General features: G+C 45.5%; 1 protein-coding gene across 2 annotated transcripts in view; it reads left to right on the top strand.

Moving 5' to 3' along the window:
* The window catches only part of PRKCE (protein kinase C epsilon), a 535,976-nt gene that overhangs the window by 77,403 nt on the left and 430,658 nt on the right, over positions 1-27,915 (top strand). The window lies entirely within an intron of this gene.

Here is a 27,915-nt window from a genome sequence, read left to right on the forward strand (position 1 = left end):
AAGGAGCTCCAAAGCCTTGATCAATGGTTCAGAGGCACTGTCCTTGGGACCTAAAGGAGCTGATGCCACATCATTTATACCAGGATCCTTGCTGGTTAAGGGCAGTGGAGGACACAGTGCAGTTTCTGTTTGCACTGGCTTATGGGAGACTGAGCAAGATAGAGTAGAGAGAAAGTAGATGCAAGGTGCCGTGAAAGCCGCCCTCAGCTCAGGCCTGTGTCCTCATAGCAGGGGCCATTGCATCCTCTTTATTACCAAAGGGTGTGATCCTAATGCTGTTATGAGACAGCCAGTGTAGATGTGATATTAAGCCAAGTAGGCCCTCCCTGCAGCCTCCACCATGTGCATCTGTGTGTCCCCCTTCATTACTTTTCTGATTCCTTTTTCCCCCTCCAACAACAGTAGCCCGAAGGATATTTTTCAGGCCCCAGTGAGGCTGTGATCACTGACCCTTGGCTTATGAGAATTTTTACACCGTTTTGAAGGATGAGCATACTCAGAAATGCAGCTATTTTTGAATCTGTACTAAAGATTCTAGGCTGTATCTTCCATGGGGGCATATTTTTTAAATTTGAGCAGAAAATATTCCAAGGGACATTGGTGTGTAACGGATGAGCCTGCATGCTGACGCTGATTAGGCCAGAGTGAGGCGGGGCTGCACTGGCCATCCTTGACCAGAGGAAGAACTAGTACCTCCACCTTGCCTCAGGGGAGCAGATTTGTCAATGGCTTAGGAACCCATTCAAAGCCTGGTGTGCAGGTCCTAGATCCCCCTGGGGTCTTAAGAGAGGAACAGATCAGTATGGAGGAGATCTTTGGATCCTGGGCATTTGGCATTTTTTTAAGGGTGTGGGGTCGTAATTTTATAGTTCAACAGCATTGACAATAATGGATGTTTTGAGTGCCTTGGTTACCCTGGATTAGAAAAGAGGAAGAAAAACAGAAACCACACACTAAAAGGGCAGCACTGAGGTTACAGTCATGTTACCAAAGATGCCAGGCCTGAAGAGCCGTTTGAAGATAACGGAGCACAACATTGGAAAAAAAGTTTTTAGAGACAGGGTCCCACTCTGTCACCCAGGCTTGAGTGCAGTGGTGCAATGGTAGCTCACTGTAACCTCAAATTTTGGGACTCAAACAATCCTCCCATCTCAGCCTCCTGAGTAGCTAGGACTATAGGTGTAGGCAACCATGCCCGGTTAATTTTTTTAATTATGCAACTTTTTTTTTTTTGTCAAGACAGAGTCTCACTCTCTTGCCCAGGCTGGAGTGCAGTGGCACAATCTCGGCTCACTGCAACCTCTGCCTCCTGGGTTCAAGCAATTCTTGTGCCTCAACCACCCAAGTAGGTGGGATTACGTGTGCAACACCACACCTGGCTAATTTTTGTATGTTTAATAGAGACAGGCTTTCATCACATTGGGCAGGCTGGTCTTGAACTCCTGGCCTCAAGCTATCTGCCCGCATTAGCCTCCCAAAGTGCTGGGATTACAGGTGTGGGCTATCATGCCCAGCTAGCACAACATTTTCAGTTGTCAAGAGTGACCAGTTTCTTTTCTGTCTCTAAAGAGACACTTCTCCCAAGGAAATTTCTGTTAAAAAAACAATTTTGTGTGTCTGCCCAACAGATCATGGGAGACAGAGTGCTATTATTTGTAAAACTTTTTAAAAACTACATTTTTGGCCGGGCGCGGTGGCTCAAGCCTGTAATCCCAGCACTTTGGGAGGCCGAGGCGGGTGGATCACTAGGTCAAGAGATCGAGACCATCCTGGTCAACACGGTGAAACCCCGTCTCTACTAATACAAAAAATTAGCTGGGCATGGTGGCGCGTGCCTGTAATCCCAGCTACTCAGGAGGCTGAGGCAGGAGAATTGCCTGAACCCGGGAGGCGGAGGTTGCGGTGAGCCGAGATCGCGCCATTGCACTCCAGCCTGGGTAACGAGAGCGAAACTCCGTCTCAAAAAAAAAAAAAAAAAAAAAAAAAACTACATTTTTACATTCATGGAACATGACAGTGATATTCCTGGATTTACCTAAAAGGAAAATCCAGCTGGTGTAAAAGCACAAGTGGAAGCTGTTAATGAAAAGTTTGAAGCGAAGGAAATAGGAAGGTGGGACTAGTGGGAAGCTGGGTGCTTTCTAACCAGGGAGAGCTCTCAGGCAGAAGGTGGCTGCTGTGGACAGTTTAGCGACTAGTGAGTTTTAGGGCCAGTGGATTTCTGTTATTAGTTAGCACTGGCCTTTGTGTTTAGAGAGGAAGATGGCTATCACAGCTAGTGTCAGGAGAGCAAGGGATGGCTTAATGGAGGGATGCATGTTTTTTGCCTATGACAGCTCAGCCTCTTGGGCTCAGAGCTTCACTTGGAAAGAGCAGCTCCATTCCTTGTGGTTTTCTGGTCAGTATTTTAGGACCATCAGTTCTGTGGCTCACGCAGGTTTGATGCATAAACGTCTGGCCTGAGAGAGATGCCAAAAAAAGAAATGGGGACATGGAGTAAAAATCATTTGTCTGGAGGTTATTTTTAAATTATCATTATTATTTTCATTGTACTTTGGGCTCTGGGGTACATGGGCACATCCTGCATCTTGCAGGATTGTTGTATAGGTACATACATGCCATGGTGGTTTGCTGTCTCCATCCCCCACCTCACCACATCAGGCATTTCTCCAGGTGTTATCCCTCCCCATCCTCCCTGCCCCACATCCCGCTGTCCCTCCTCTCTCTCCCCTTCCCTCACCTAGCCCAGTGAGTGTTGTTCCCTTCCCTGTGCCCAAGTGTTCTCATTGTTCATCACCCTCCTATGAGTGAAAACATGCGGTGTTTGGTTTTCTGTTCTTGTATCAGTTTGTTGAGAATGATGGTTTCATTGACTGAGTCTCTTCAGGAAATGGGGAGAAGTTTCCTTCTTTAGTTCTCAAGTTCATTTTAGATATGAGAGAAAGAGACTCAGAGACATTAAGTGTCTTGGTCATGATTTTGTGGTTACTAATGGGGAGACCTAAGCCTGAAAATCAAGAATTTTCTGAATTCCTGGATTTTTTTTTTTTTTTTTGAGATAGGGTCTTATTCTGTTGCCCAGGCTGAAGTGCAATGGTGCAAACAAACATGGCTCCTTGCAGCCTTGACCTCTTGGGCTCAAGTGATCCTCCTACCTCAGCCTCCCAAGTTGCCGGGGCCATGGGTATGTGCCACCACACCTGGCTAGTTTTACAATTTTTTTGTAGAGACAAGATCTCACCGTGTTACCCAGGCTGGTCTTGAACTCCTGGGCTCAAGTTGTCCTCCCAAAGTGCTAGGCTTGCAGGCATGAATCAGTGTACCTGGACAATTCCTGGAGCTTTGTACTGCTGCAGACTTCATCTGTGATGCAAATTAGGCTTTGAGAATGACCTCCTACTCCATAGAACTCCGTTTTTTATTGTCAGCCACAGTCCTGGAAATGTCACCCTTTACAGAAAGTCTTTCCTGTAACTTAAACCTTGTTATGAGTAGTTAAGATACAGATATTCTAGAGAAGGACCATACCATCTTATCAGTCATGTGAACCTCAGTATAAATGAAATTTATGAGTACTTTTTTGGAACAGACTGTCATTGGAGGAGGAGGAAAGAATATAGGGGCCCTGGACATCCCAGGACAGGCAAAGGGCTCCATGTGGGGAGGCTAAGGACAGACATGTCTCAGGGACCCAGGTTTTTCTATAGGTGAGCCCTGAATGCCATTTTCAGTACATTCTACCCAGGCTGATAATGTTAAAATATTTGGATATGTTGAGGTTCTTCATATGTTAGTATCAACTCACAGGGCAGATTTACGTTTCAGAGTACCTGTCATATAACCAGGAGATTACTAAATAATGAAATACAGTATTGTTGGTCATTCAAAGAGGTGGATATCAATGAATAAATAAACCTAATAGGTTTATTAGGTTTATTATACATTATAATGTATTGTTATATGTTTTACTTATAACTTACTTTGGGCAGTAGTAGTAATGGTAACAGTAATCATAATAATACCTTAGATGCCACTGCCTCCAGGAAGTCTTCCTGGATCCTCCAAATCCAGCTACAGGCAGCTTTCTATGTGCATCTGTAGTGTCTGCCTGCACTTTCCTCATCCAGCACTTAACACGCTATTTGGTATTTTCCTATTTGTTTATCTGTCTCTTTCACTATCTTTCTCAAATAAGATTCCTCATCTGGACCACAGAACAACAACAGCAACAAAAAACAACACAAGTTAACTGTTTTCTCAGTTCTCCTGAAGATGGTACATGATTGGCAATTTCAGACCAACGGAAGAGAAGTTAAAGGATTATAATTAATGGATGTCCTAGATCAGGGGTCAGCAACTTTCTTCTCTAAAGCATCAGAGAGTAAATATTTTTAGCTTTGCAGGCCACACAGTCTCTGCGAAAACAACTTGGCTCTACCATTGTAGTGCAAAAGCAGCCATAGACAATACAAATAAATGAATTTATTTATAAACAAAGACAGTGACTAAGATTTGGCCTTGGGGCTGTGGTTTACTGATGATTCCCTGTGGCTTAGGGCTTGAGAGTTTACTCAGAAACTGGCTGAGGAGGTATTTGACTGAATGTGAGCTCAAGGCAGGCAGAGATTCTGACTTGCTTCTCACCTTTTCTCTGGTGGCTGGCCCTGTCCTGGCACACGGTAACTGCTCAACAAATAGTAGCTTTCATTCATTCATTCATTCATTCATTCATTCATTCAACAAGAATTTTTTGAGTGCCTGTTGTGCTCCAGGCATGATTCGAGGAGCGTGGGATATATAAGCACAAAAAACAGATAAGGTCTGTGTCCTCATGGAGCTTGTATTTTAGCAAGGGAAGACAAATAATACACAAGAAACATAGTAAATCATAAATGATGGAGTATGTGATAAGATGATAAAGGCCACAGAGAAAGAAACATTACCAAGGAAGGTAAGGGGCGTTGGAATTCCTTGGGGAGGTGTGGGGTGGGGAGGTGTGGGGTGGCGAGGTGCGGGGTGGCGAGGTTGGGGTGTTATGTATGCTGGTCAGCTCTGGTCTCCTTGAGAGGGTGAGGTTAGAGCAAAGACTTGAAGGAGGTCATGGAGTCAGCCAAGTGGCTGGCCTGAAATGCCCTCTCGCCTCCCTCTCACCATCTCCACTCTCAGCCTTCTTTCTACACAGATAAGAGTCTCTCTTCCCCCAAAGGCATGTAATAGGAAGACCTTGGGGCTTCAAGGGACCTGGATTCCAGGCGTGGCTCTGCTGGTGACCTCTGTGGCCTCTTTCTGCTCTGCAAGTCATAAGGCCACTCGGGGCCTGCTGACCCCTGCCTTCTCAGAACAATGATTTCACTTCGAGCCTGTGCACATTGCATTCATTGTGTAGCAGTTTCATGGGGTGGTCTTAGCTTCAAGGAAAACCTTCTTGAAGGCCGGGGCCATCCCATACTTTTCATATCTGCCGTATAGCAGGTGGCACCGTGTGGGTTGTGCAGTTGAGGCTGGGTAATTATGAAGTGCAATCCAGTGGAAAACATTAAAGTCTGAAATTCAGTTTCATATCTATAGTTGAGCCTGATTTTATGTAATGCTTGCAATCCTGAAAGACAGTATATGCATCTGTGTCAACAGGGGATTGTCTGTGTTAAGTGGTGTGAGCATTGGAAGTTAGCAAATGCCAGTGAGAGAAGCAGCTTGATGGTGTGACTTGGGAATCAGGCAAACTCAAGGGGAGATGAGGTACCCAGGTCCATGTGTTCTCTTCCTTCCTGGAGCAACAGGACTTTTGGCCTGGGCCTCTGTTGTGTGTGAAGAGAATCCCTGAGCCTGAGTGTAGGGGTGGATTTTGTGATGCGCATATCCCCCCTGCAGATCTGAAGTGCTCACTCCCCAGCTGCTGGGCGGGTGTGCTGCTGACAGCTTGCAGCTGTGCCCCTCCCCCCCAGGACTATTGCCTCAGCAAATGAGAAGCCCCTTGCTGAGGGCAGCCCACATCGAAAGACTGATTTGTGGGAAAGACCCAGCCTCCTCTCCCCAAATAGAGACAGTTCTACAAGTCCATCCTTGCTGTAGAGCTCCCCTCTGGATTGGCTAGGACTTTTGTCACGGTTGCATCACAGCCCAGCTTTTCCCTCAGTGCAATCCTGCTTCTATCGCCCCTTCCACCTAGACTGATTCAGAGAACAGTCTTTGGTAAACCTCCTACTTGCTAATCTCCCTCTCAGAGTCACTGGACCGGGCCAGCGCCTGGTGGAAACAGGGGCCTGCGGTGTGGAGAGGTCCCTCGGAGCCCTAGGCACATGATGTGATTGCAGCACCACATGTGGCCCATCACCCCAGCAGGCCGGTTTGTTTCCATGTATGGCAAGGCTGCCCTGCCACAGCTCCCACCACTAGGGGTTTCCATCTTGAGTTAGACATCGTCCTCTTGATGCAGGCTCTCCTTTGGCTCAGAGTCCTCAGAGACTATCATTTGCATAGGAACAAACATCTCAGAACTGTTTAGTTGCAAAAAAGAACAATCAAAGCAGCTGTAAGACAGCTTGTAGTACTGTTTGGGGTCAAGACCGCAGACTTGGGGTTTGAATGTTGCCTCCTCCATGGAGTAGCTTTGGTCACCATAGGCAAGTCATTTGACTTTTCTGTACCCAAGCGTCATCACCTGTAAAACGGTGGCAATGATAGCATTCACCTTGTAGTATTGTTTTGCAGAATAAGCACAGTAGTGCCGAGGTGCCTGCCACTTGCCTGTGTGAGTGTTGGCTCTTAGCAGATTTGTAGGAAGGGAAAGGAGCTCAGGGAGATGGGAAGTGGCAGGAAAGCAAAATGTTGGAGGAACCAAAGAGAAAATAACTCTTAGAACATGAACATTTTGTGCATTTGTCTGAAGGTGCTCATGGGAATGAATGAGGAAGGCAAGCCGGCCAGATCCTTATTCCGGGGAGCGTAGATCCAGGCAGGAGGTAACGATAAGGGACGCGACCATAAAGGCCAAGACTTTCATTCTTGACTTGTGGAGGGTTGGGGAGGAAGGGAATTAACACTAATTTGGCAATCACTACGTGCCAGGCACTGTGCCAATTCTTTCTATGTATTGTCCCATTTATTTCTTTTTTTAAAATTTTTTTAAAATTATTTTTTATTTTACTTTAGGTTCTGGGGTACATGTGCAGGTCATGCAGGGCTGTTGCATAGGTGCATACATAACCAGGTGGTTTGCTGCCTCTATTCCCCCTTCATCTATATCCGGCATTTCTCCCCATGTTATCCCTCGCCACCCTCCCCCCCGCCCCTTTGTCCCTCCCCCAGCACCCCCCCATTACCCCCAGTGTGTGATGCTCCTCTCCCTGAGTCCATGTGTTCTCATTGTTCAGCACCCACCTATGAGTGAGAACATGCGGTGTTTGGTTTTCTGTTCTTCTGTCAGTTTGCTGAGAATGATGGTTTCCAGATTCATCCAAATCCCTACAAAGGACACGAACTCATCGTTTTTTATGGCTGTGTGGTATTCCATGGTATATATGTGCCACATTTTCTTTGTCCAGTCTATCACTGATGGGCATTTGGGTTGGTCCCAGGTCTTTGCTATTGTACACAGGGCTGCAATGAACATACATGTGCATGTGTCTTTATAATAGAACGACTTATAGTCCTTTGGGTATATACCCAGTAATGGGATTGCTGTGTCCGATTTATTTCTTACCATCTGCAATAAACATTTTCTTTTTCATTTTTTGAGACAGAGTCTCACTGTCACCCAGGCTGGAGTGCAGTGGTATGATCTTGGCTCACTCTAACCTCTGCCTCCTGGGTTCAAGCAATCTTCCCACCTCAGTCACCCAAGTAGCTGTGATTACAGGTGTGTGCAACCACACAAAGCTAATTTTTGTGTTTTTTGTAGAGACGGATTTTCATCACGTTGGCCAGGCTGGTCTTGAACTCCTGGCTTCAAGTGATCTGCTCACCTCTGCCTCCAAAGTTTTGGGATTACAGGCGTGAGCCACTGTGGTTGGCTGACATACACATTTTTATTCTTATTTCTGAGAAGGCAAACTGAGGCTGTGAAAGATTAAGTCATTTGCCCAAGGTCAGAGAGCTATTACACGATAGGCGGGAGTTGGAAGGCTGGTCTGGGTGACAGCAGGGACCGTGTTCCTGTGACTAGATCATACTGCCTAAAGCATTTTTCTTCACTACTGTTGTGGGCCAGGGCCTGAAGGGCAGTTGCTTACAGAAAAATCAGTCTGTTAGGCAAATCAGACACAGAGAAGTCACCTCCTCCAGGAAGCCTTCCCCAAGTTCCCCTGCCCTGGTGTCTACTCTTCTCTCTGACTTCTCTGACACTGCCTACCTCTCCATCAACTTTAAAACTCCTCTCACTTTCTACCATGTGTTGTGGTTCGCTGTGGGGCTATTCTCATTCCTCTTACAGTCACGTTTCTGGAGAACAGGAGAGGCTGAACCTCTTTCCTCTCATTGTCCTGCATGTGGTCCTTCCTGAAGCATCCTCCAGTAGGTGTGAAGAACGTTTTGTGGGAGAAGAATTTATGGGTAGGAACACTAGGCAGTGATGGTAAGTGACTGGATTCTGCAGCTTTAGAGGCCTCAGAAATACAATGGAGGTAAGGGTCATTTTGGTTTAGGGTGATCAGGGGCGACTTCACTGAGTGTGTAAAGCCCAAATCCCCATCCTGGAAAATGGGAGCGACTGGAGGGCTGGTTGAGCAGAGGGAAGAGGGGCCTCGCCATGCTGAAAAGGAGCTACCGCCTTCGTGAGATGGACAGTCGTCGGTCATTGTGCGTCTGTCTGCTTGCGTGCTGTCAGGCCCCACACCTGGCCACCGGCATCTCCCCTGCAGCATGGGGTTGGGGGCTGGACGGCTCTCACCAAGGAAGTGTGGTTATGCCAGCCTTGCCAACTTGAGACCAAATGTGTCTCCCACGCAGCTGTCTTCAAAATGAAATCCTGAGGAGGAGGTGGGTGAGCGAGCGAGCAAGCATGAATTACCCCTGGCCCACGTCTTGGCTCGCTTACAGATTCCTCTCATCTTTTGGATAAATCAGGAACTCCCTAACACTCTTCAAGGAGTCATCCCTCACTCCCCACCCTGCCTGGAGCATGGCGGAATCAGGCCTGCCAGTCCTGGAACACACTGTGCTCTTCTTCGGAGCACTCAGAGATCCACTACCTGCCCAGCCCTGGTGCGGGCGGGAACAGTGTCCCCATTCACGTGGCAGGAGACCGGAAGTGGGGCTGATTTGCCCACAGCCCAGGGCTCCTCCTCACAACTGCCCCACAGAGGACCTCTCAGCTCCTTTTCTGCCTCTTTCCCAGGTGTCTCTCCTCTGGCCTGTGATGTGTAGATGTTCTCCAAGGGTCTGCCCTGCCTGGGCCCCCTTCTCCCCTGGAGCCTTAAGACATAGAATGTCAGGGTGGAGTCAGGTCCAATCATGTGCTCTCTGCATCTCCCCCTTGCTCTGTCCGCAGAGCCTGTCTTGCCCACGGCCCTGCCTCCCCTCTACCTGGGGCCTGAGACTCATCCCCTCTGCTGACTTGTATACATTTCCAAGTGCTTCTTGGACACCTCAACCTGGACATCGCCCCAAATTCAACAAATCCAGGAATGAATTTACATCCTCCCCCAACCTTAGCACGCTTTCTGCTTCTACAGCACCTCCATTCTTCCGTCTCCCTGGCTTGAACCTTTTGTCTCGTTCCTTTTCCCTGTGTGCTCAACACCTCCTGGCAGGTCCTGGCAGCCTCCTCTGCCAGCCAGCGCCCTCCTCTCCACAGTCCTGCTGCAGGTGACGCAAAGCTTTTGTCTGGGCTCTTGAACTTTTCTCCTGACTGGCCTCCCTGCTGCCCCTCTCTTCTGCCCCTAGATTCATCCTGCAACTATTACCAGATTTACAGTTTTAATTCTGTTAATTAAAATCATTAATTAACACAGTTTTAATTATGTTATTTTTCAGGGTTTTCTCTTTGCTTTAGAATTAAGCAGTGACTTCTTGCATAGCAACTAGAGGCTTTTATGCCATTTACCCAGTGTTTCTGACTTAATTTCTTTACACCTATAGATAAAGTACACTTCAGCCAGAAGAGTCGATTTGCTGTCTTCTTCTTAGGCTGTGTATTTCTTCCTCTCTGCCTTTGCTCATGCCTTGCCTTCCCCCAAATGCCCTTCCTCCTCTCCTCCACTGTTTGAAATCCCACTGTTTTCAAATCACCTGTCTTCAAGGATGTTTTACTGATTTTCACAACGAGACGTGTTTTTTCTCTCTTTTGGATTGCCTTTATGATAGAGATTATATCTTGTCATTCTTTATATAACCACAGATCTTAGCCTTGGACCTTGTTCTCAGTATTGGCTGAATTGTACTGAGTTTGAGCATCTTGGGAAGGATCAGTATGAGTTTCTACGAGGGCCTAAGGTGTGAATAACTCTGAGATATTTGATTGCCATATGTGGCCTAAGTGTTTTGCTTTTGGCCTTACAGTTATTGGGCATTAAGATACGATAGCTCTTAAAGGTACAGGATTGGAAATCATGTTTCTAGAGATGGAAATAGATGAATGTTAATATCCAGCAGCTATGTAGTTTTTACATGGCTTGATCACAGGTGTTATTTTGTGATCTTTGCCACATTTCAAAGTAATAGGTCGTTCATGTATTATTTTTATTAAGCAAATTAAGGGACAATATTGGTTCATATACCAGTCCAAGGATAGTCCAAAGTGGGATCACAGTACTCACATGATATCATCATATTGCTGTCATTGTCCCTCCAGGCAGCTGTCTTCTGGCTGGTTATATTCTCAGACAAGATCTTCTCAAGTGGTGGCACAAATGGCCACCAGCCTCTCCAGGCTTAAATTGAACTAGTAATATTTTAGGGACCTAGAGAATGTTATGAGAGAGTATCTTTCCTGGTAGCTTCAGCACAAGTCACTGGGAGGGCCTGTCTTTGATCCACTGCTGTGGCCAGGGACACATGGTACTCTGATTGGCTGGGTCTGGACATCACTGGACAGAGGAGAAAATGATGGGCCTTGGAAAGGCTAAGTGGCTTTTTTAAGATCACACAGAAGACTGAAGTACCTGTTTTGTGACCAAGTGTGTCTTTGTGTGAGCCCTTTTTTGAGTTTAGGGGAAGCTCTTGGCTCAGTTGCAAAGGGACCCGATTGTATATTTGGGGCTTCAACTTTCCTTTCTCTGTACCTTTTTACTGCCTGCAGAGGACTCGTCTAATTCTCAGGAGTCGCCTAATGTCCAGTGTCTTAAAATTCTATTTCTTCCCATCCTTTTTAAAAACCTGATGTTAATATAAAAAAAATTATGTTAAGTGAAAGAAATCAGTCTGAAAAGGCTATATACTGCATGATCCCATGTATGTAGTACTCTGGAAAAGACAAAACTCTAGGGTTAGGAAATAGATCAGTGGCTGCCAGGAGTCTGGTGGGGTACAAGATTGAGTACAAAGGGGCACAGGGAGCTTTTTGAGGCATGGACTGTTTTAGACGTTGATGGTGGTGATGGTTACAAGACTGCATATGTTTGTCAAAATCCAAAGAACTCTACACTAAGAAGGGGAAATTTTACAGTATGTCAATTATACTATAATAAAAACAACAAAAAACCTTAGATGCTCTTCAGGCCTGTGTGACAATGGGATTTGCATCTTAATGAACATCACTGTAGCTTTGAGATACACCATAATTTAATATCAAGAACAAGAAACCACAAAGTATTAGATTCATTCAAGAATAATTGACTGTCAGCCAGGCCTGGTGGCTTGTGCCTATAGTTCCAACTACTTGGGAGGCTGAGGCTGGGGGAATCCCTTGAGCCCAGGAGTTTAAGACCAGCCGAGGCAACATAATGAGATCCCATCTCAAAAAAAAAAAAAGGACTGATTCACTGGAAAGTAAACAAGTTGTTCCTGAACTGAGTAAACCAGTGGCCCTTATGCTGCTGCCATTATCTGACTGGAGCAGTGAAGCTGTGCCCCCAGCTCTCCTTCCTTGGGCTCAGTCAGGAGTCCCTAGGGAATGTGGGAATGTGGGAATCTGGGACCGAGGCAGAGGGCTTAGGGCAAGATTCAGGAGGACGCATCATTAGCTCCACTCCAATACTGCTGCAAGAATGATCCTTCTTAGCCAGTTGATAGGTTGGAAGGAGAAAAAGTCTGGCATTTGGGGTTTAGCATCCTTTCTCCCTTACGCTCCTTCCCCCTTACTCCTCCCCTCCCCCACCACCTGACACATTGCTTAGGAGCCACTTGGATTCACCCTTCCCCCTGCCCATTGCAGGCCCTCCTTAAACAGTGCACCCTCAGCTCCAGGAGTCCCCCCAGGGACCTGCCTTTTTAGTCTTTTCCATGCCAGTTTTTATATTCGCCATTCTCTCAAACTCCTCTGTAGTCACTTCTAGCTCATCTCATTACAATCTGAGCATTTTGCTTTTTCCTTCATGTCTGGTTATTCACTTCGAACACTACACTCCCAGATGTTCCCATCTCTCCCTGCCTCATTCTGATTCTACCTGGGTTCATCTCAGACCACAGTTGTTTGAAAGTGCAGCATTACAAGGAGATACTGTATAACATGCAAATTACATAGTGGTTTGTGACGTTTTAGTAGCCTTCTGCTCAGTGAAAGTCTTCACTGACATGGAGGTAATAAATATTTTCCATTGTAGATTCTGATTTAAAACATCTGATTAAAAATATATCCATAAGATTCAAAACAGTTTTATTTTTTCTGAAGTGATCTTTTTGTGAAAAAATAAACAAGGTTGCTCACCGGTTGCTAAAATTAAATGAAGAAAGTTCTGTGGTGGAATTGACGCATTTGAATGCTGGTTTCAGCGATCCCAAATGTGATTACTTCTATCTGTGCCTGTAAATGAGTCTTTAATTATGGAAGCAGTCTTAAGCTGTAGGTAAGATCTGGAACCAGGGTGGACCTTTGTATGTTTAGCAATGAGGGGATATTTTTGATGAGCTGGAATATCCGATTGAACAGCTGTAACAAAGCTTCTGAGAAACATTTCCTCACAGTTGTTTATAGTTTGCTTCCAGCACACCCAGATCTGACACTTTCTGGCTTTAAAGTTGCATGAAACACTCTGTCAGTTGTAGGGAGTAAGACAAGGTCTTGAGCTGACTAGGGATAAATATCGGTGTCTTCTTGGGGCCAGTAGCCGCAGAAGAATGGGGCCTGGCAGACAGAGAGCCACGGCTCCTCTGGGAGAAAGCAGCAAGGCCCTGATGGAACGAGGTCTGTTCTCCACCTCCGACATGGTCCCCAGCCAGATTCTACCAATCAGATTGGAGCCGTTGCCAGCTCAGCCTGGCAGATGGGCATGTGCACGTTTTGGGCCTATGCCCAGGCTGGACGGTGTTGCTGACAGGCTGAGGGCTGTGGTCTTGGAAGGGAAGGTTCAGAGGGTGGTGCAATGCTAATACAGCCTGTGCTGGATTATCCAGGAAAGCTGCCAGCCTGACCACTGGGTGACCAGAGAGGCTCAGCAGGGCTTCTCCGCTCCAGCACAGTCCTCTCCGTGGGCACGTGGAGAGCTACCAGAAGGCCATGGGATGCCCAGGGTCTCACCTTTAAAGAGGACAAAAGTGTCCCGTAATGCTTGTTACCTGGTCAGTCTGAGGGCACTTGACTATGCGTCCTGTGCTGCAGGGATGTAAAAAGGCAGGCTGCAGTTAGATGTGGGCTTTCTGTGTTCTTGCTTCCAGGTGCTCTCCATCTCCTTCTTGGGGATTTCTTGGATATCACACCAAAGGCACAGGCAACAAAAGCAAAAATAACAAGTGAGACTATGTCAAACTAAAAAGCTTCTTCACAGCAAAGAAAACAATCAACACAATGAAAAGGAAACCTACAGAATGGGAGAAAATATTTGCAAACCATATATCCAATAAGGGTAACTGTCCAAAATATATAAGGAATTTATGTAACTCAATAGCAAAAAACACATAACTGGATTAAAAACTGTGCAAAGGGTGGCTTGGACCTAGAATCGCAGCTACTCTGGAGGCTGAGGCAGGACAATTGCTTGAGCCCAGGATTTCGAGGCTGTGATGAGCTTTGATCACGCCACGGTACTCCAGCCTGGATGACAAAGTGAGACCCTATCTCTAAAAAGAAAAAAAAATACTAGGCAAAGGACTTGAATGTACATTTCTTCCAGAGAAGACATACTGCTGGCTAGCAGGAATATGAAAGGGTGCTCCATGTCACTAATCATCAGAGAAATGCAGATCAAAGCCACAATGAGCTATCGCCTCACACCTGTAAGAATTGGTATTATCAAAAAGTCAAAAAATAACACGTGTTGATGAGGATGTGGAGAAAAAGGAACCCTTTACACTGTGGGTGATGATGTAAGTTGGTACAACCATTATGGAAAACAGCATGGAGGTTCCTTTAAAAATCAGAAATAGAATGACCCTATGATCCAGCAATCCCACTTCTGGGTGTGTATCCAAAGGAAATAAAATCACTGTCTCAGAGAGAAATCTGCACTTCCATATTCACTGCAGCATTATTTACAGTAGCCAAGATATGGAAACAACCTAAGTGTCTGTTGACAGATGGAAGGATGTTAAAAATGGAATATTATTCAGCCTTAAAGCATAAGCAGATCCTGCCATTTGCAGCAACATGGCTGAACCCTGAGGACATTAGGCTAAATGAAATAAGCCAGTCATAGAAAAAGAAATATTGCATCATCTCATTTATATGTGGAATTAAAACAAGTCAGACTCAGAAACAGAGTAGAATGGTGGTTGCCAGGGGCTGGGGAGTGAGGGTAATGGGGAGATGTTGGTCAAAGGGCACAAACATTCAGTTTTAACATTAATAAGTTCTGGAAGCCTAATGTACAGCATGGCGACTGCAGTTAATAACGTATCGTATTCTTGAAATTTGCCGAGAGAGTAGATCTTAACTATCTTCACCACACTAAAAAGTAGGTGAGGTGAATATGATAATTAGCTTGATTGTGGTAATTACTTCACAACGTGCACATATATCAAAACATCACGGTGTACACTTTGAATATAAACAATTTTTATTTGTCAATTATACCACAATAAAGTTGAAAAAAAAATAGCCAGGAGCCACCTGATGGAAGTCTTTCTCTCCTGCTATTTCCCACCCCTCACCGACAGAGGCCCCAGAGCCTTCAAGGCTAGACTTGATGCTTTTTTGCCTTTGAAGTTGCTCCGGAGAAAGGAACCAGGAGGAGCTGATGTAGGAAGTTAGCTCATCCCTTCCCACTGAGCCAACTCTGGTTTATCTTTCAGATCCCGCCCTGCCTGGTCACATCTGTGTACATTTACTTATTCCTCACATCCGTATTGTGGGCGTGGGTATCTTTCTCCCCGACTGCTTCTTTCAAAACCTTGCTCCAAGCAGGAGGTTTTTAAGACTGTGTTTAGTCCAAATACTCTGAGCCAACACATCCACATTAGCAGACTCCACAGAGAACTTGATTCCGGCTCTGGTTCCTACAGATGTTCTGTTGGCTCTTGGGCCCTAGAAATAGGAAACTGGCCTGGCCAGAGATGGTCCAAGCGCCAGCATGACCTCATCCCTGGGCCTGGTGAAGGGCGAACAGACCTGAGTGTACAGAAAGGAGCCTGCCTCCTGGGAGCTAAGTAGATTGTGGGTTTGGCCATTTTTTTTTTTTTTTTTTCAAATAATGCATCTAATAAAAATGATGTATGGGAGAGAGGTAGAGAGTCTTGGGTTCAAATCCTGGAGCATCACAAGCTGAGTGACTTTGGCTTTCTTGCTTTATGTTTCTGAGCTTAGTGTCCTTGTTTGTCAACTGGGAATAATAACACCAACCCTGTTGTTTGTCATGAGACATAATAGAGACAATATGTGTAACATTCATAGCTCAGGCACAGGAAGCCAGGAAGCTCTCAATCAATGGTAGCGATTGTTATTAGGACTATCAAGTAGAGTGTCTGCAGGTATTGCTTTCCAAAAAATTTCCTAGAGAACGCAGTGTTTTTCTCCCAATTCTGGCCACACATCAGAATCACATGAAGTGACTTTAAAATTCCAGTTGCCTGGTTTTTCCCTCCCTTCCTCCCTCCCTCCTTCCCTCCCTCTCTTTCTTTACAGAGTCTTGTTGTGTCACCCAGGCTGGAGTGCAGTGATCTCAGCTCATTGCAACCTCTGCCTCCTGGGCTCAAGCGATTCTCCTTCCTCAGCCTCCTAAATAGCTGGTACCACAGGTGTGCGCCACCACGCCCAGCTAATTTTTGTATTTTGAGTAGAGACGGGGTTTCACCATGTTGGCCAGGCTGGTCTCAAACTCCTGGCCTCAAGTGATCCACCTGCCCCAGGATGCTGGGATTATAGGCGTGAGCCACCGCACCCGGCCATTTGCCTGGTTTTTCTTTCTTTGTTTCTTTTTTTTATTGAGATATAGTCTTGCTGTGTCGCCAGGCGCCAGGCTGGAGTGCAGTGTGGCGCAATCTTGGCTCACTGCAATCTTTGCCTCCTGAGTTCAAGCAGTTCTCCTGCCTCAGCCTCCCGAGTAGCTGGGACTACAGGTGCGTACCACCACGCCCAGCTAATTTTTGTATTTTTTGTAGAGACGGGGTTTCACCATGTTGGCCAGGATAGTCTCGATCTCTTGACCTAGTGATCCGCCCGCCTCGGACTCCTAGAGTGTTGGGATTACAGGCATGAGCCACTGCACCCAGCTTTGCCTGGTTTTTCAATCCTGTTGATTCTGATATATGAGTCCCTTGTGGTGCCCTAAAATCTGTACTTTTCCAAGTGCTCCAGATGATTCTGATATGTTCTCTGCTTTAACCCAAAGGAATGAACAGCCCTGAGTAAATTTTAGGTAATTGCATGGGGTGCCGTGGGGAGGCAGGGAGTGAGGGGAGTTTTAAGGGACAAGGAAGTCTGCTTTCTGGGGACTCTGAGATCAATTCCATCTTACAATTGTCCCTATCTGTCATGGGGGTCCCGGAAACCATTCCATTCTGTGTATTCCTCTCCTTCCTGCAGCGACTGAGACTGATGGTGGTGGAGAGCAAGTGTCTGGGGCGGGGGGTGAGGAGGCCCGGGACACAGATGCCCTGACAGGCCCACCCCAACTTTCCCTGCAGTGCCTCCGGAACTCAGTCATCTTGGGAGCCTTCTTTCCCTGTCTGCTCTGTTGCGCTTCGCTTTCTCATCCCTGTTCTCAACGACGTTTCTTCCCCTCTGCCACCCACATCACTCACTCTGCCCCCAGGAGGCCTGATCTCTACCTGGCTGTCATTCCAGGAAGTTTTCTTGTTGAAACAAAAACACGTGGAGGTTTTGCTTCTCTGTGTTCATGGTCTGCACAGACAACCAACCCCAAATGGAGCTGGGTATGGTGTGAAAAAAATTATAATCTTACTTTTAATCCCAGTTAATTTGGCATCTGGTGGCTAATGAGATGCCTGGGAGGTGGAGTTGGGCCCTGACCAGCCTTCTAAGGGAGACCAGCGGTAAGGATAACAGATTTGGACCAGCCCCTGAGAGCATCCTCGGTGTCTGAACAGTGGTGAGTGGGGAAAACAGACAACATCAGGGTCCAGTTTCTGTATTTCAGTTTGTTCAGCATCTGATTTCTTTTCCGCCATAGTTGAATTCCTTCTAGCCCTGGATCACTGCACTAATTTAAATGGATGACCTAAGAGGTCATCATAGGTGGCATCACAAGCCTGTGGACTTCAACCATTCTAAGACGTTTTTTCTTTTTTGTAAAATAGCTTGTTGATTATCACATGCCCACAAGTGATAGCCCAAAGAAATCAGACAGTGGAACTGAAGGAAATTAGGCAGCACTCCTAAGTATCTCTGTCTCTACTTTCTGAGTTGTTCCTTCCCCTCCTTTTTCCTGCCCCTTCCCTCCTTCTCGGTTTTGCTTTCTTTCAGTTTTCATTTGTATTTGTAGGGAAAGGTATCAGCTGTTTCAGTCCCATAGCTTTAAATGATTCCTATATATTGATAATTATGGAATTTTCACTTCTGTCCAAACCACTCCTCTAAACCTCAGAGGTATATCCAACTCTCTGGGTATCTAATAGGCTTCTCACACCTCAGATGTCCAAAACCAAACTCCTGGTTTTCCTTCCCAGATCTGCTTCTTCGGCCGTCTTTCCGGTCCTCACTGTCGAGGAGGGCACCTGGCACATAGCGGGTGCTCAAAAAATATTTACAGAATGAAGAATAAGAAATGAAAAAGTTTATGCCTTTATGCTTGGAGTTCGGAGTGGATCCATTCTCTACTCCAGAGCTGATCAGCTATGTGTCACCAGATGACTAGCTTACCTCTGCCTGCCTCAGTTTCTACCTCGCTGAAATGTGACTAGTGCTACTTATTCTTTGGTAGTTTGTACAGGAACAAGGTATTATATCCTGCCCCTTCCCAGCGTTTTCAGCGCCCCGCCTTTCCTGCAGCGTCCCATTGACATTTTACCCAGCTTTCATTCAAGACTGCTTGACACATCTCTATCCTGCCTACCCAAGTGATTCCTCAGTGTGCCTCTTCTCCCCAAGGACACAGACTTCCCCATTGTCTCAGGAACATGTCATTGCATTCCTGCCCTTCAGTCTCTTCGCCTTGTCCCAGGCCTGGATGCCCTCCTTTGTCCCCACACCCTTCCAGCCTCTTCCTACCTTTCAAGCCTCAGTCCCCAGTGCCTCTGCAGTGTCCCACCACTGTGTAGCAGTAGTGATGACATGCTTCTCTGATTGCTCCACTACTGAGCCACATTGGATTTTACCCTGCCTCCTTTTGGGTGCGCTCATCTCATTTCCTCAGAGACTGTAACCTCTTGAGGCAAAGGCATTTGTTTCTCATTTCCTTGCATCCCCATAGTATGTAATATGAAACAACTGGGTATTTTTTTTTTCGAATTAAAGAAATTGTGGTAAAACACACATGACATAAAATTTGTCATTGTAACCATTGTTAAGTGTATAGTTCAGTGGCTTTAAGTGAGTTTGCATTGTTGTGCATGCAACCTCCAGAACTCTTTTATCTTGCAAATCTGAAACTCAGTACCTATTAAACGCTGACTTCTCATTTTCCCCTGCCAATATCCCCTGGAAACCGTTCTTCTATTTTCTATGAAGTTCACGACTCTAGCTACCTCATACAAGTGGAATTCTACAGTATTTGACCTTTTGTGACTGGCTTGTTTTACTCAGCATAACGTCCTCAGGGTTAATCTATGTTGTAGCATATATCAGAACTACCCTCCTTTTTAAAGGCTGAGTAATATTCCATTGTATGGATGTACCACATTTGGTTTTTCTAATCCATTGATGGATGCTTGGACTGTTTTCCCCTTTGCCTATTGGATAATGCTGTGATGAACATGGGTGTACAACTATCTCTTTGAGATCCTGCTTCAGTTATTTTGGGTACACACCAGAAGCAGAATTGCTAGGTTATATAGTAATTCTATTTTAATTTTTTAAGAAACTCTCTTACTGTTTTTCATAGCAGCTGCACCATTTTGCATTCCCACCAGTAATGCACAAGGGTTCTGATTTCTCCACACCCTCACCAACGCTTAGTCTTTTTTTTTCCTTTTTGGGTAGTAACCACCATTTTCATTTCTCTAATGAGCAACATTGAGCATCTTTTCATGTGCTTACTGGCCACTTGTATATCTTCTTTGGAGAAATGTCTGTTCAAGTCCTTTGCCCATACTTAAATCAGCTTTTGTTATTGTTATTAAGTTATAGGGGTTCTTTATATATTCTAGATATTAACTCCTTATCAGGGATATGATATGCAATAATTAGGCACTTTTGGGAGGGAACACATTGACAATCATTGATTATTATAGGAGTTCGCATCGGAAGGCAGGCATTTGAAAGAATATTTAAAATCTACGGGTATATGCCAGGCATCCTCCATACTTGATCTCAGGCAAAGCTCACATCCACTCTGCAAGATGTGTGGCATCTTTTTCATTTTGCAGGTGAGAAAGTTGAGTCTCAGAGAAGTCAAATAATATACTCAGCGTTCCCCAGCCTAGTAAGAATGGCAGAAGCAGGATGTGACGCCAAGCCCGTCTGACTCCCCACGTTGCCTCCTGCACCTTCAGGCTTCGTGACAGAGCGCAAGCAAGCTTCACACATGTGTTGCTCATCACTCTTCTTTCTTTTCTGGATTTCATTAAAGAAATGCCTGTGCCTGGCAAGCAGGCTGCTGCCAGCATCCCTGACTCTGCACGTTTGGATCTTGGCTTGACTCAAGTACCTAGCGTCCCTTTACCCAGCCTTTAGTGGGACGGCAGATACTCTGGCTTTTTGGATCTCTCATCTCTACTCTCCAGTCTCTAGTTTGGGTCTTCTCGGAGCTGCTCACACACATCGGTCACTTCAGTAGGAAGCTTTGGATAGGGAAGGCTTTGTGTTGGATTCAGGGGGAAGGGATGATGCTCCTGTCCGGAAGGAGTAGCCTGTACAGGTGCTGAACTAAGCGGCAAACTCACCTGAGAGCAATGAGAGATACTGTGCCTTTAAAAACCAAGGAAACAGTGTAGGGCAGGTGATCAGGACTTCAAAAACAGAGAGGGAACAGGATTTTTTTTTCTTCAGACCAAGTCTTTCTCCATAGCCCAGGCTGGAGTACAGCAGTGCGATCTTGGCTCACTGCAACCTCCGCCTCTTGGGTTCAAGTGATTCTCCTGCCTCAGTGTCCTAAGTAGCTGGGATTACAGGCATGTGCCATCACACCCAGCTAATTTTTGTATTTTTAGTAGAGATGGGGTTTCACCATGTTGACCAGGCTGGTCTAGAACTCCTGACCTCAAGTGATCTGCTCGCCTTAGTTTCTCAAAGTGCTGGGATTACAAGGGTAAGCCACCGCACCCAGCCCAGGAACAGAATTTTAATGGGTTCTTGAATCATCTTACCTGGTCCATTGTGGGTATGTGCTCAGAAAAGCCAATCTATTTAATATCAGGCTGAGCAAAACCTACTTAGGAAGAATAAATGCTATAAACAAATTCTATAGTGTAGCCCGCAGCTGAGAGATGTGATCTTCAGATCATACATTATTTTAGCTTCTGGGCCTCAGTTTATTTGGGCATTGAATGAACATCACTGGCATGTGGTTTGCAGCTCGTGGACTCAGTTTCTGCTACAGGACACAGCCCAATCCCTTGGATGGATGAATGTCTGACATGAACTAAGAGAAGTTATTGTAACAGGGCTTCACCAGCTTCCAAGAGGGAATCCACTGTACTAGATCTGAAATGACAGTCATACAATGTGGATTGCATGATTTTAAAGTGATAGCACATATAACGAACACTTAATGATAAGCACGTTATGAACAGTATCTCATTTAATTTTTGTAAGAATACTATGAAGTGTAGGTACTACGATTAGTGAGGCAAAGTGAATTCTCCAGAGTTTCACAGCTGGTAGATGATGGAGCCAGACTTGAGCATGGCTCTGCTTGGTTTCTGAAGCCTTTGCTCTCAAATGCTGCACTAAACCACCTCTTCATTACAACTGTGACAGGAAGATAGGACATAGGTTGATAAAAGAAAGTCAGTATAAATGCCACCTATGCTGGCTCACACATAGCATTCTTCCAGAGGTATTAAGAGGAGTCAAGAACTGCATAAAAGGGTAAGGCCTTTTTGGGGGAGAACATAAATTCTGTATTAAAGAAATTCTTACTTGTCTGCAGCCTGTGTTCTTCATCACGGTTGATTTTTCTAGGCTCTTAAGTACAAATAATGAATAATGTATCATCTTCAGCTCCTTTGTCCCTACACCCAAAGGCTTGGTCTGTCCTGTTAGGGTTTTAAAAAAAATTATGGTAAAGTACATATAACATAAAATACACTGTTAGTGAAAATGTCGCTAATGTACGTTCCCAGTGTTGTACAACCATCACTACTGTCTGTTGCCAGAATATTTTCATCACCCCAAAAGGAAACCCTGTAGTCATTAAGCAGTCACTCTCTGTTCCTCCTTTTCCCAGCCCCTGGGAAACATTATTCTGTCTCTCTCTAAGGATTTTCTGGCTCTGGGTATTTTATGTAGATGGAATAATACAAGATGTGGCCTTGCGTGTATCCTGTTAATTTCACAACTTATGCTTCCTCCTTCCCATACTGAAATTTGCAGCCTATTGCCCTGGTGTAGAGCTGTGCCCCAGCATAGGGAGCTGAGTCCCAAGGTGGATATTGGTTTGGGATCAGAGAGAGAGCACCAGGCAAGTACCCAGACAAGTTATGTGACTTCTCTGAGCCTGTCAGGGTTGTCAGAAGGATTAAGTGAAATGATGTCAAGTTCCTTGTTTTTGACCTTGGGCAAATTATTTAATACTTCTGTGCCTCAGTTTTCTTCCCACATGAGATGGGAATATAATCATACTTCTATCATGGGTCCTTCAGAGAATTAAATGAGTAATACATGGAAGCATATAGAACAGTGCCTGGATGTGGGCGTTGCCTGGTATGCATGAGTATTGCATGCTTGGTAAGTGTGTGGTGACATGATTTAGACCAGGCCCCACAGTATTCACTAGAGCAATCATGGAGGCCCCTTCCATGGTCTTTCTCCTTTCTGTCTACATTTGCGGCCGGAGTATTGTCGCCAGAGTGTCACTGATACGCACTCTTCATCTCAAGACCCTTCTATTAGCTTTGCCTTTAAGGCCCTCTGCATCTCACTTGCTTTCCTGTCTGGTTTCTCTTCCCATCCTATTCCCCAGGACCCCATTCCCTGCCACCGCTCTGGACCACCTTTGGTTCCCCAAGCCCCCTGGGTCTTTTAGTGTCTGTACCTTTGCTCATACTCTTCCCTCTTTTGGGAATGACCTTCTGCTCTCCATCACTGGCAAAGCTATGCTCATGTCTTTCACTCAGTTTTTTCATCTGCCATAATAGTGTGCACATCATAGGGTTGTGCTGAGGATTGACTGACATGATATATGACCGAGATGATACACTGTACATAATAATATTAACTGAGATAATAAAGCCTGTATATGTGGGTGCCATCTGGTAATTGCTCAATATATTATCATCACATCATTGTATCATTATATTAGGACTATTTGTACATTCCTGGTTTCCTAACTAGGCTGCAGATTCCTTGAGAACAGGCCAATGTCTTGCTAATTTCTGATCCCTGCTTATGCCAAGCATAGTGCCCTGCATAAAGTTTCCGTATTGTTTATTTGGTTTCTCAACAGTTCCTTTGTATAACTCTTTTTTCTCTAATCAGGTCAAAAAAGCCAGGCCTCTAAAGGAGGGCCTGCGGTTTCTCCTTGTCTCAGATCCTCCGCAGCTTTTAGCACTAGGTTGCACAGGCAGAATATGATTAATACATACCCAATGGATGTCAGAATGTGATTGACTTTTAAAAATGACCCAAGCAACATTCTTGAAAACACAGAAAATGAAAATTTCCCATAACCGCACCCCCAGTGCCATTCTAACTCCATCCTCCAAAGCTAACCACTATTAGCAAGAAAACAAGTGAACATCGCGTAGATAACTGAAATGTGTTGAATACTTGTTATGTGCTAAATAGTCATCTGATTTCATTCATATTTAATTTTATTCCTGCTGTGAAGCAGATGTTGTTGTTATCCCCATTTTACAGAACAGGAAACTGAGATACAAAGAAGTTAATTTGTTCAAAGCCACAAGGCTTTTAAGTAGAGGAGTTGAGTTTTAAACCCAAGCAATCTGGCTTCAGCGTCTGTCCTGAACTGGACGCCTTCTTCCCTCCCGCATTCACTGAGATATCACCCTCCTTCCCCTTGCCTCTGTTTCTTGGAACAAATTCAGCACTGGGACTCAGAGAAGCTGGGTTTTCTTCCTCCTGTGCATTCACTGTGTGTATGATGTTAGGATGATCAATTTCACCTCTCTGAGCCTGTTTCCTCATCTATAAATTTGAGAGCTGGTTTCAGAGATCTCCCTTGCTCAGCCAGAACGTTCTGTGATTTCATGAATTAGACACTGAAACAAGGACTTGCTTTTCCACCATATGCTTCCCTCCTCTCATCTCCTGCACCTGCAGGCGTATTATCTTTTGTGCCATGCAGGCAGGCAGTCGGGTCACCCTGACCTAGGTACTTCCCTCCATCTCAGTCAGTGTGCCTGGAGAAGCTGCCAGCCAGCCACAGCCAGAGAAAGAGTAGTCCGTGGAGTTTGCTGAGTACTGGGACTTAGTGGGTTATATAAGTCTTTTACGACCCATTTTAATAGAGTTTGCATCCTTTGAACTACAGATGGGGCACCGGCTGTTAATGGGGCTTTCTGGAGCATAGACTTAGGAGGAGGGTCCTCATGGTTTATGGAGCTTTCCTGCGGCACACACATTTCATGGAGGCTGTGTTGTTTTGTTTCTTCTCCCCATCAGCTTTCCTGGTCAGGACACAGGGTGTAGGACAGAGTTTATCTGAGTAGGGTGTATGCATGTATACACCTCTGTTGTGTGTTTAACAGCCTCAGGGTAATGGTTGGGTCACCTAGTACTCCAGGGCAGTAAGCCTCAGAACCACCTGAAGCCTAGTTAAAAACAGACTAATTCCCCCCACCCTCCTCCCTGCGTTTCTGATTGAGGAGGGCTTGAGCAGCACCTGGGCCTGACAATGTGCGTTTCTAACAAGTGTCCAGGTGATGCTGCACCTGCTGGGCCAGGAGCCACACTTCGACAACCACTGTGCCAGAGAAGTTTTACAGAGAACTTGACGTCTTTTTAAGTACTAGACTGAAACTAAACTAAAACATTTCTGTGTATGTTTTTAGGTAAAAATTATTTACTTGTATTCCAATATACCAAAAAAGCAATCTTGTATCTTCTTGATCCATAGTCGTAATTATGACCATTCATTATTGTGGTCAGCTGTAATTCCAAGTTGTGCTGAGCCCCCCTTGAGGCTGACCCAGGTTGTTTGAGTTGTTGGTTTGCATTCTGTGTCTGCAGACTGGCTGCTGTGCCCGTAGCATTCTTCCCTTCCTGGAGCTTTTTTTAAAAAAAGCCCTTTCTTATTAAAATATGTTCACATCTATAAAAATAGAGAGAGTAGTATGAACAACTCCCATCTCCCCATCATCTAGATTTTTAACATTTTTGCTTCATCTTTTTCTTGCAGAAGTATTCCAAAGCCAATCCCAGACATCCTAACCTTCCCCTCCCAAATATTTCTGACTGCGTCTCCACAAAAATAAAGACATTTTCTTGCATAACCACAAAACCATGATCACAACAAATCCAGCAATGATTCCTAAGTATCATCTAATACTCAGACCATATTCAGATTTCCCTAGTTGCTCAAAAAGGTCTTTCCAGTTGAATGAGGAGACGAACAAGGCCTACGTTCACATTGGCTTTGATTGCCAGCTACCTTTCCCTTGGAATTTGCTTTTGTGGGCGTGGGGGATCTGCAGTCAGCTGGGGCTAGATAGTTGCAGCGGGAGACCCAGAGCTGTTAAAATGCATCTGAGGCGGGGAGAGCAGGTTTGAGGTAGGGTCTGTGAGTGGAGTGCAGTACTGATTGCAGGGCCTGGAAACAGCTCTGTGCTGCTGAGATGCGTTCCCTTTATTCTACTTTCTTTGATCTGAAGAGGCAAGGAGGCCGGGCATGTGTGACTTCTAGATCAGTGAGTGCTTTCATGTGTGAATATGTAACTGTTAGAATATGTTTATGGAACAGATATGTTACCTGGGGTAAGAAAAGGAATTCTTGGCCCTGACGACTCTTGGCTGTGGCTGTTCTAGAGTGTTTGGGACACGTGCTTTATTTATTCTCCATGGGATTTTCTTTCTCTTTCCATTAATAATCGAGCCTTCATTGCGGCTCTATGGAGGGAAACTATTCCTTCGCACTCCAGGCTCTGAGAGCTCCCCACACACCTAGTCCACTTGGGTGGCCAGGTTTCCTGCCAGAAGTATGATAAATATTGATGTGCTGTGCCCACTCCCTTGAGGCCTGCTCCTGGGCTCATCCCTCATGTAGGTGTTTTGAACATGTTACAGGCTTCTAATTTAGCTTCCCTGTCCAAATCAAAGGTCCTTCACTGCAATTTAAATGCCATGGTGTACCCATGACTGGGGCTGACGTGCATTGGAAAGCAAAGCCGTCCTGTGTCACACAGCATCAGCTGGATTGCCATATGGACCACAATGCGGTGCTAGGCGAGGCTGCCAGCATCACTCTGGCTAACGAGTGAGGTGCAAGGCTGCTGGGAGGGAAGGACTTTTCTGAACAGAAACCTGCTTGTCAGGGGCTTCAGGGGGCTTCCTAACACTGGTTCAAGGTTGGGGAGTGGCAACACCACGCCGTAGATACCGCAGGTAATGTGGCCTGCAAGTAACGTGGCCAGGCCTTGGCAAGGAAAGTGCATTGCTGAATTCCTCATTTTAGCACAGAGCAGGCCTCTTGCTGCTTCCTGACCCAATGGGGATGGTTCTGATAGTCACCCTTGCACTGGTTTTGTGGCCACTCCATATTGTATAAGGTTGCCAACCACATTGTGTAACAATGGGCTGGTGTTTCGTTCTTACTGTTCTCTGGACTGGAAGATTCTTAGGGGCAGTTGACCATTTTGCTATTTGGAATACAGTGGCACTCAATAAATGTGCAGGAAATACATTTTTGCCACCCAGAAAAGGGAGGGAAGGGAAGTGGCTTTGTGGTGAATTTGGTTAAGCATATGATACAAAAATAAATCTGAGATGGTCACAAGTGTCATAGCAAATGTAACCTGCCCAAGAGATGGTGGTTCATTCTACAGTGACCTTCATTCTACGGTGACTGCTAATGGCTGCCGTTTTGCTGAGAAACGCTTATTGACTTCCTGCCCCTCACATTTTCCTGCCTGGCAAATGCCAAACCTCCACTATATTTAGCTCAAATTTCTTATGGCAGTTACCAGGTCATTTAGAAATATTTCATTTGTAACCATGTCTTATTCCTGAACTGGACTTTATGTTGTGTGAGGGCAGCAATTCCATTTGATTTCTCTTTTTATCGTTGACCCTGGCCCTGTGGCTTGTATCTATTATCAGTGACTCAAAACTAGTTGCCCCATGAAATGCAAGGCTACTGGGGTTAGTGAGTCCTAAAGAACTGGCTCAGACAGGGGCTCTTAAGTTTAGAGGAGGGAGAGCTGCTTGGGGCTGGAGTTATCAGAAGAAACTTCCTTAGAGGCAGCTGGAACTCGTTGGCACTTGGAGAACTGGAAAAGGTGGAGGGGAGGAGGATGGAGAGTAGATTCCTAGTTGGGAAGATCAGAGGAGACTTTGCATCCCCACTGCTGGTTATAATGAGGAGGTGCAGCTAATTCGCTGGGAACCACTGGCTTCTGGGCATTTACTGGACACACAATGAACTGCCAACGACTATAGAGGCTGACCGCAGGGAAGGGTGGCTACAGAATTCTTAAAACATGATGCTGACTCCAGTCCTTGGTGAGACGGATGGGGATGAGTCAGGTTAAGACAGGGATAAACATTTGCTTATCAGATGGAGATCCACCCTATCTTCTAGGATCCTGGACTTCTTCGAAAAAACACATCTCCAAATACCAGATGATAGGGCAGAGAGGAAGAAGAGGATTAAGGGTATCCTGCTCCCAGGCTCTAGGGGTTCTGCTGGAAAGGAAATAGTGGAGTGGATTAGAGAGAATGGGAAAGCGCAAAGCTTCAGATGTAGAAAAGGGTTGATTGTACAGTCTCTTTGGAAAACATTTTGCAAGTTTCTTAAAAAGTTAAACATAAACCTACCATGTGATCCAGCCATTTCACTCTAGGCCTTAACTCAAGATAAATGAAAGCGTTTGTCCATTCGAAGTCATGTCATGAATGTTCATAGAAGCTCCACTTGCAATAGTCTTAAGCTGGAA

The sequence above is a fragment of the Aotus nancymaae genome, unplaced genomic scaffold, assembly GCF_030222135.1.
Source record: "Aotus nancymaae isolate 86718 unplaced genomic scaffold, 86718_ANA_hifiasm-v0.15.2.pri h1tg000057l, whole genome shotgun sequence".
NCBI lineage: Eukaryota > Metazoa > Chordata > Mammalia > Primates > Aotidae > Aotus > Aotus nancymaae.